Source organism: Dicentrarchus labrax, unplaced genomic scaffold (genome assembly GCF_905237075.1).
Source record: "Dicentrarchus labrax unplaced genomic scaffold, dlabrax2021, whole genome shotgun sequence".
Classification (NCBI taxonomy): domain Eukaryota; kingdom Metazoa; phylum Chordata; class Actinopteri; family Moronidae; genus Dicentrarchus; species Dicentrarchus labrax.
This window is the reverse complement of record NW_026136711.1, coordinates 10,406,565-10,416,935: the sequence shown is the minus strand read 5'-3', so window position 1 is coordinate 10,416,935 and position 10,371 is coordinate 10,406,565.

The window sequence follows — 10,371 nt, the reverse complement described above, 5'->3', positions numbered from 1 at the left end:
AACAAATCAGGGGTGAGATACACTGAAAGAACTTTGAATAATTTCATACGATGCGAAGGAGGATGACAGTCATGCTAATCATGTTTGTGCAAAACTGTGAAAAATTTCATTCTAGTAGTTTCAAGTGAGAGTCCCTGTCAGACTGTTGGTTTACCTACAACACAAAACTGCTCAGACTAAATCTGACTGCATCCATCGTCTCAAACAGCACTTTGTTTGAGGCGTGCAGCAGCCTTGAATTCCAATAACTCCAGAGGGCTGCTCGGTGTCTGACAGTAGAAGATTGAGGTTGTACTGCTTCTAGGCATGAATGTGTAAAAACTGAGTATTGTCTAGTGTTTGGAGAAATCACCTATCTCTGCAGCAGCCAATATGCCCATCAAACCTCATCATCACAATGTGACACCATGTACACAGACGTGTTGTCCAGTGTGTGCATCTTTGTTCTGAACAGTCACACTCGAAAGTTGGAGCGAAAAATAAATGGATAACAGACTTTTTCACGGCAGCCATTTTGACATGAAATAGTAGGGTAAACACGGGCATTACCAAGGAGTCTAAGCTTCCATTCTTAGGTTCCTGAATTGAATGGAACCATGACAAGTCTATGGCACACACTTCTCCTGGAAGATATTCTTGGCATTGCAATCAATTGTTCAAATATCTAACTTCAGATCAGAAAATATACATAAAATAAACGTTCCTAGTCCCAGTCAGTCTGCACGTTGAATCACCATTATTCATTTCTCTGTTTTTTAGTCAGCATACTGTGAGTCACGGTCAATACACCCCTCCTCAGTAGAAAAAGTGAGCTCCCCCGAAAGCCATTGTATAGTTTGCACACTGCCTAAAGCTTTTGATATGCTTGAAGACAACCAGCAGTCTAAATGGACACAGGATGCACAAGGTAGCCATCACACGTAGACACATAGTTCAAAGTAAGTATACCTCTGGCCTTACTTACCTATTTCAACATAAGGAAACGGAATGGAGCAGTGACTTTCCAAAGCTATTTGACCATCCAATAGGTGGCCTTATGTGCCCATACTGTAGAAAGCAAGGATTTAAAAAACATTGGCATTGGACATTCATTTTTTCTTTGACTGAATGTAATCCAGGGCTTTGCAGAATGTGTACGTGTAGGATTACCATAGTAACATATGAACACGTTTCAAGAAAAAAAAAGAGGAAACAATGTGCCAGGGAATTCAGTTATGAAATAGAAAAATAATGACATTTATTTAAGGACTAGGGTTAGGGTCAAGATGAATGTCGCCCATGATGGAATGGTAGGGAGAAACAAATGAAAGTCAATCCGTCTTTTTACTTGCAAATATAATATGATGTCAGGAAGTACTTTCTGTGCAGTGATCATAGCACATTTAAACTGAGGGATTAAACTGTTCAGCAGGATCAAATTCTCATAGATGAATCTCTTTCAGACTTTAGGACAAAAACAAATGAAATTTCCAAAAGGATCCTATTCAAAGCTCGAGCAGTAAAATACAAGAAATTTGAGCATGTGGCAATTAAGCTTTGTGCCGGATAAATCTGTTCAACATCTTAAGCACAAGTCCTCTTCTTGCCTCTAGCACTTCAGTTTGTATTGAGCATCCAACATTTGACCTGAATCTCAAAACTCCTCTGCAATTTTACCAGAAGAGCCCACTCTGTAATTTCAATATGCCACTGAATCATTTATGTGGGCACACAAAAAGATGCTGTGCCACGTATCTGCCTGGTGAGTACAACCACCCAGGAAAGGAGGCAAGAAATCAGTTTCTCAGAATCTCGGTCTGGGCCATTTCGTTCTGTTTACTCTTTCCTTGAAAACATTCAGAAACTGAGGAGTGGAGATAAGATGGAGAGAGCGGGGAAGAAGTAGGAGAATTGGCTGCTAAAAAGGCAGTGGGACAGTTAGACTGAGGGCACATCCTCTCTCTCTCTCTGTGTGTCTGTTCTGGCACTGATCCATACGCACAGAGGAGAAAAGTGACTTATGATTCATCATCTCTCACAGAATTCCCCAATAACGTTCCCCAATCGAAACCCTCGCATGCCAGGAGAGAAAACACAGAGCTTATAAATAAGATTTAAAATGATTTAAAGCCTTCCTTTGCCTGTCTGAATCCCAATTTTTGTTTGACTTTTGTTCAGAAAAAGCCTCCCATGGTTTCTTCCATCTATGCCTACTAATTACACAGTTTATTTTGTCCTCACAGTGATGCTGCCTTTGTCATTAAGAGGACAAGTCATCTCTCAGCTTTGTCGTGACGACACCCACACTGCTGTTGCGTCTGTCCTGCTTCCACTCTTACCATGTTTAGACCTTTCGACCTTCCACCCGCAGATGATGCTCATGTGACTCTGCCTCTTCTGTCTCTCTGTATCTCACCACATTTATCAGAATTAACAGAGCAGCTTCGCCTCTCTTTTTGTGGATTTATTGCTTTTACCCAGACCTGCCGTCTGGTTTCAAAGAGCCCTGTTGCAATGTTAAACAAATTTACTCTCCTAACAGGCACATAACAGCCCTCCAACTGCTCTCTCAGTGCTCTTCACAGTGATGTTTGCGTTTCAGCTACGGCTTTCATGGATTTCCAATAAAAAAAAAAAGGTACAGTAGAAGAACCTCTCCAACAACTTATGGACAAGTGCAGTGAACAGGCACACTTAAGAGAAGATGTTCATTTAAGAGTCCAAAAGCAAAAAGTTTAATGTGACAGCACATGATGATAAATGAGGTGGAATAAACTGATGATAGATTTCTTTACAAAATTAATATCCAGTCCTTATTGTGGACTCTCTCATACATACCCATGCACACATACACTCTGCCTCCCTCTCACAAACACTATTTCTCCCACTATTTCTCTCCCTTTCTCACACTCACAGCGCCACAGCCATCTTCATTTCCATGTCCATGGCTGTGCTGAGTGGCCTTATGTGTCTGTGCATGTTTTTGTGTGTGTTTATGCGTGCTGATTGTCCAGTGGTCAAGCCCCGGCGGAGCTGTGTGGGATGTGTGGAAGCGTCAAGGGGGGATTGGAAAAGAGGGGGAGGGCGGTTGAGGACACTGTTTCCTTCAGCGGTGGAATGTCTTCATGCGTGTTCCTGTTTGGAGAGGCTGCTCACGGCTCCCAGAAGTTGGCAGGAAACCACATGCTGCTTACACTGGGGCCGATAAGGAGGAGGAGGCGAGAGGAGAGAGGAGGGAGGAGGAGAAGAAGTGGGGTTGTGGTGGGAAGGGAGGGAGGGGTGCTTTAGCAAACCTTCAGGAAGGTAGATTATCCCACGAAATGCTGGCAAAGCTTCAGCCTTTGTGCACGCCTCTGTGTGTGCGTGTGTGTATGTGCATGTGTGTGTGTTGAGAAGAGAATGAGGGTGTGTGACAAAAAAGCAGCTCCTTCAGCTCTCTCAGCAGCGGAGAGTTTCAATGAATCCGGGGCAGGCTCTACAAAAGGCTGCAGAACAAAAGGCCTGCAAGCTGAGAATGTGCAGCGTAGAGGCTCGGCCCAATCTCACGCTTTGTTAACTCTCAAACATAACACTGAATAAAGACTAAAACAATCACGCCTCACTTGTCAATTACCTGCCTGTTGATTACAAATCTGACAGCTCAACACCTCAGACTGCAGGAGTCGTACATGACTTCCTGTTGTAGCCTCTCGCACATTAGTACGTGCTGCATCTTCTTCTTTTTTTATATTAAGTTTTATCGAGTTATATGAGGCATTTAAGCAAAGATTAGTTTTTCGTGTGCAGATGTAGCACATATATATGTGTAAGATATATAAGTAGGATCAAGCAGTATCAAGAATAAAATATTCAGAGGAGAAACTAAATAAAGTCTAGCCTTCATGCTCTCTAGCTCATTTTGGCTCCTATCCAATGGCCAGTAGGATGATCGGTCAGCAGGGAAATAGTAAAATCTATTCTGTGCTAGTTAGAGAGCACAGAGCGGATTAAAATGATTCTTTTCCTGATAATAGTTTCAAAATATAATTTATTCCTTTTTTGTGTCCAAAGTGCCCTGTGCCATGCTCAGAGCTAAAACACCAATACACAGAGTTCAGCTTCTTGACTCATTATGACTACACTATACTTTATTTCGCAGTTTATTACTGAGGATCAAGTGAGATAATGAGCATAATCTTCATAACAGTTGTGCATAAAGAGACGTGACAAATGAGATTGAATAAAAGGGTCGTCATGGGTCACCAATTTCCTTCTCGCAATGCCGCTTTCAAGAGAGTGGATGGACCAAGAGAAATGGCAGAGACACACAATTCAGTCCACTTTTGGATCATTCTTCTCTTGGTGTGTGAGCCCTTTTACCCCTTCAACACAATTGCATGGGCTGAGCACTACATGTCCAACCACAGTACATAGTAATTCCCACAAGTGCACACACACAATCCAGGGGATTATAAATCACAGGCACTTGGGAAAGGTTTCAGCTGACTACGGCTGGTGTTTATGGTTTTCTATGACTGAATCCAGCTGTTTGGAGCCGCACAATGCTCCAAGAGGCGCAGTCAATTTGGCAGATTAGCGTATTGACAGATGGTGCGCCATCCATCCTGCAATCAATATGTTTTATTTTAATCCCTTCGAATGTTTACTCAAGAATCTGGACTCAGAGCGCCTCTGTCCCCAGGCTCTGGTGGCTATTATACAGTATATCCCCCCCTCCCTCCCCCTTATTTTCTCTCCCGTTAGGAATGACTTTCTGACCATCCAACCAACACTCTCCCCTCAGAAAGTGCAATGGGATATGTTCCCCCCCTTCTCACTCAAGTAGGGCAGCCAAATCGAGCAATCAGACAAGACATCCATCACTATCCTGTGGGGTGGAGTAAATGACCTTGATGCAGTCTTCACACTCAATTTCAGATACCCTTGGGCTCCATTATGGGGAGATTTAAGCAGCGAGAGCACGGCCGGCCTTCACATTTGATTCTTACGATACTAGATGTGATGAGTGTGTGATGCAGCGCAGAGAAGGAGAGTAATATGGGAGGTGCAGGGGAAAGGGGGGCTGAGACAGAGAGGGTGAGTCAGCAGGTGATGAAAGCACGGGAGAAAATTAAGATGGAGTAAGAGGGCTCCAGGAGATGAGGAGCGGAGATGGTTGAAAATATCTGGAAGAGCGAGCAGGTAGGATGTGGATAGAAAAGGATAGATTGCTTTTCTCACCCCCCTGAAACAGAGCTCTACCTCAGAAACCAACAGTGCTCCGGGTAGAGCAGACACAATATAAGGGTCATTACAGACAGGAAAAAAAAGATTTCAAGCGTGATCCATCACAACGGCAGCACATGAGTGAATTTAAGCATCTGTGAACGTAGAAGCCACAGCGCTCTGAGTCTCTTTTCTCTCCACCAACTGGTTGGAAGACAGTCTATGAACGGATAAGTACTCCCCCTCCCCCTCTCTTAAACTCTCTGCGCTGGCTGGTGGGAGGGAAAAGAAAAGTATGCACACATGAGCGCTCACAAATGAAAACCTGTTTGCACACCAACACCACACACAGGAATTTAGTGCAAGACATCAGATGCGTTCTGTCAGAGCAACAAAAAAGTGACTCAACAAAAAAGCTCAGCAAGCAACCGCCAAATTCTGACGATTTGAACAATGGTTTCCTTTTATTCTCACTTTTTCCCGTTTGAATGAGAGCGTTTTCTTCCTTCCTCTCCTACCAGTCAGAAGGAATGAGCCGCTTTAGTGCAGCAGCAACGCACCCTGCTCCCCTGGGAGTTCATTTGAGAAACACCACCTGCAGGTTTGAGTGGCATCATTAACAAAGGTCAGATGTGCTCACTGTGAAATTATACACACATGAATTTCTCATTGACTTGTTAATACACCTGATTTCCTTGCCCAGGGTGACAGTTTGCCCTTTGCTGTCTTCCAGTGGGAGAGTTAGACAAGAGTGCGCCAAGTGGGCGCCATGCATTTGATTTAATTAAGAGGCTGCTGATAACACTTGAGTTAAACAAGCATGTAAATAAAATCAACATCATTAACAAACCAAGCGGCAAAACAAATCAATATGGGATATTCAGAGTGTTCAGTGGATTGTGGAACCTTAATCCCTGACTGAGGCTGCAAGGCTCTTATCTGTCCTTTAGGAATTGAGGAATTTAGGACCGTCAGTCATTATGCTTTGATGTTAAGCAAATAAGCTCTTTCTATTAAATTTACAGTTAACATAGTACTCATTTTGTTCTAAGCCAAAAGGGTAGTAACACAAATGAATTGTCTTTATATCCGTTGATACAGGGGTCAACTTGGATGAACTAACCCAGATTTACATGATATTAGCCAGCTAAAATGAGCCTGTTAGCTTGCTAACAAACTCACAATGACATTGCTGACAGGTAAAATGTTTACTGTGTTCTCCATCTTTTTATAGCACACTAACATTTGTTCATTTGCACCAAACACAAAGACTATGGGAATGTCATTAGTTTTGCAGGTATATAACCATAACCAAACCAAATTTTATGACAATCTACTGAAAACCACAAATGTCAACCTTCTGGTGGCGCTGAAAGAGAGGTTATGAAATCACCAAAGTCATTTGGATTCATTCTCTGGGCAGTCTCAGAACCAATCGGCTATCGTCTGATGAAAATTTTGCCTCTTGGGGCAACTGCCAATGAGTCCAATTAGCAACTTGACACACAGGAATGACGACTTTTCACATTTTGGCTAATCTCTATAAACAGATGTTCTTAAATGCAGATTGATTTTTAAAAAGCATATAAAAGCGAAAGCCTTGTCGTAGATACTATAGCCGATGGGTTCCAGCATTATATTTCGGTCAATGCGTTATCCGCCTCTGTTGCTCTCCACATGGACTGTCTACCTGCACACAACCAAAGCCTGCTCACATGTGATTGGTCAAATGTTGCTTGGACTACAAACAGAAACCAGAACATTTCTAATGACAAAATCTTGGTCCCTTGCCAACAAATTCTGCATTCATGTTTTTGGAGATTATTTCCTACATGATAACATAAAGTAACATGATTATCTGAACCAAATTTCATGGTAATCTATCTGATAGCTAGCAAGACTTAATAAAAAACAAACAAACAAACAAACAAAAAAAATTGGTGGGTTCGATTTATCCTTTGTGAACCATGAATGTCTGTACAGAACATCATGGCAATCGATCCAAAAGCTTTTCAGATATTATCATCTGGACCCAAGTAGTGGACTGACAGACCAAAAAACCTACTGTACATTGCCAGATCATCCATAGAGCCATGCCACTATCTTTACATTAGAAAAACAGGTTTATTTAACCAAATCAACTCTGTTAACCACATTCAAAAAACAGAACCCAGGATTTCTGCAGTAGCTGCTCCTACTGATTTAATACAAGGGGAAAACACACCAATAATCAATTCACACATTTCTCATCACCGGAGAGGTCAAAGAGGCCGTCCCAGATACATCCTACATGTGCATCCCTCTAATGGTTCCACATAGCATGAACAATTTGCCGTCATAACATTGTGAGAAGGGCTGTCATGTGAGGAGAAACACACCATTAAGAGTCAAGCAGCTGTGTCAGATCAGACTTTTACACAGCCCATTGCTTTGTCATGTCAGAGAAGGTTGCGGCTTGTCCTTGTCCACTCAAGCGAGTGTTTGCACAGTGGAAACAGGCCCAGGGCAGGTTATGTGTGCTGCACTCATCCATGTAACTGTAACGTATAAAATACTGCACGGTGCTTCTATGTTTCTGCCTTGTGAGTAAGTGTTACATGTGAAGGCTCATGTGGCTGAGATGTGATCATGGTAACTCAGTGGAACGAGGACAGATGCAACTAGCGCTGTGTGTCATCGCAACCACGCTTGTGTTGAGCACATGACATATGACTCCTCCTGCAGATGACAGAGAGAGCACTGTCACAGGTGAGAAAAAATGCATAATTAGAAGATGTAATAACACAGGAAAAATATGGGGATGAGTCCACAATGTTTTCCTAATAAAGGGTTTAAGAGTTGTCTCGGAAATCTCCTAGCAACGAGGCTTAGGGCATCTAAGAGTTGGGGTTCAGGTCATGTTAGGGTTCATTAGGGTCAGGATTATAGTCTGTCCACTCAGGTTTCCTGGAGGGCAGGATGGCTGTCCTGCCGAAGCGCGACCAAATAAGAAGGCTCCATGTGTTACAACAGAAAAAGAGAGGCGTGCATCCACCTTTCTAAAACTGAACCTGATCAGGATCATATTGTAAAGGAAAAATAATGGGCTTGCAAACGAAATGATGCATGGCTTCCCTCAGTTCCCTCAATACAACGATCACATTGTTTCATGGGATCATGCAGCAATGTCATGTGATTGCATTTTTAGCCATGGCTCTAGGGATGGCAATGTTGGTCAGTTGGTCAGTCCACCACTTTGATCCAGACTAAAATATCTCAACAACTATTTGATGGATTGCCATACAATTTTGTACAGACATTCATGGTAGAGGACTGCATTGGGACTGGAACGCAAATCTCGAGGGAGCAGGCAGTTTAATGTAATGGTCAGAAATCCAGTGAGAGTGGGAACAGTGGCATGCAGGGCTCTAGTTCGTGGCTGACATTTTTGTTTTTTTTGTCAATAACAATAATAAGCTTGGTATAACCATCCATGTTCCACTGAGGATGAATCCTAATGGCTTTGGTGATTGTATGACTTTCCATCTAGCACCACCACAAGGTTTGTGGTTTTTAGTGCAACGTCTTAACAAATTGGGGGCCACTCATTATGTGGTCCAACACTTTTACACAGACACACCTACATACACACACACACACAGCAGCAGCACTCTACTTGCAACAACTGTATCGAGTGCAACAACCCTGCGATATTGCAACAAAGTTTCAATTGCCTACCGAGATCCATCACTCAAAGGGAAAATTCCGCCCTTTTCTTTGGGTATTATATGAAAGTAGGTGTTATACTGTTACGCACTGCTGGCCACGGATGCACAGTACCCTACTTTATGTAGCCCTCCACTAGTGGGACTAGTTTGGAGGTTGTAAATCCAAAAGCATGTCAGTCAGTCCAGAGGGAAATACTCATTACATTGAAAAAAAATCCTTATTTGTGATTAAAATAATGGTTGTTGACAATGTATTAGTGACCCCCACAGATGTATGATTTCACTGTTTTTTGAGACCCCTTCACATAACTTTAACCCTGTTCCAAGTCTACAGATCCTCCAAATGTGTCATGTCTCACTCGACTAAGAACCAGCCAAGTAGCCTACATAGTTACAGTAAAGCTCACATGTCATTCTGACTCAACCTGTTCTCACTTGTTCATAGTCAAAGAATGTAGTGTAGGCTACTCAAATTCAAACGTGCGTGTCCTCAATGAAAATCAACAGACAATATGGATATAAAGTCGGGCAAGGAAAACAAATTGAGAGGCTGGAGCAGTAGTCTGTTCACAGTGTGATTTTCATCATGATTCCATTCTTTAAAGTAAGAAGTCCCCATTAACTTGATTTAAAGTGACAAGATATTAACAAACATGTAGCTAATATGTATCATTGATGCCAACAGACAAAACAATAGCAGACAAGTTAACAAAAGCACAGCATACTTTCCCCATTAGGTTCTAAATAGACATCATCTCACAGTTTGGAAGATGACAAGATGCTCATTTTCTCTCGAAACTGGTGTCCAGAATCAAGGTCTGTTCTCGATTAGAGCCTGTCACGATGCCTTCTGCCACATTCCTGCTTCGTCCAACAGGCTGCGTGGTTGTGAGACTGCCAAGCTGTACATTTCCATGGATGAGGCTGTTGGCACCAGCCTCTCTGCTATATGTTATTCTCTATCTCTCTCTCTCTCTCCCTCTCCCTCCGTCTGAGAGAAACACTGAGAATCTTAAACTTTTTGATTTATTCGCTGCAGCTTTTCTGACGCTGAGAGAGAATGTTTCATCAGTATGAACGCTGAGCTGTTGTCAGGCTCCTTGACATGAACACAGCGTTAAAGTAAAATAAAATCAGTGAGGTCAGACGGGTAGCTTAGCCTCTCTATTGGAAGCAGAGGGAAAATGCTAGCCTGGCTCTGTGCTAACTTCCAAGGTGAAATATATATATGTCTATAGGCTACCAGTCCCTCACTAGTTAGCATTCTCTATCTTGCTGGTTTCATTTATACCAAAAATGAAATGTAAAAAGACGCTGTGGTTTTATGGAGAGTTATGTGCTGGAACTGTTTGTTGCCACTTATGCTAGGCTACGCTAACCACCTGCTGGCTGTAGCATTGAACTATCTTTCTCATCTAACTCTCAGCAAGAAAATGAACACATGTATTTCCCAAAATGTCAAACAATTCTTTTGATGCTA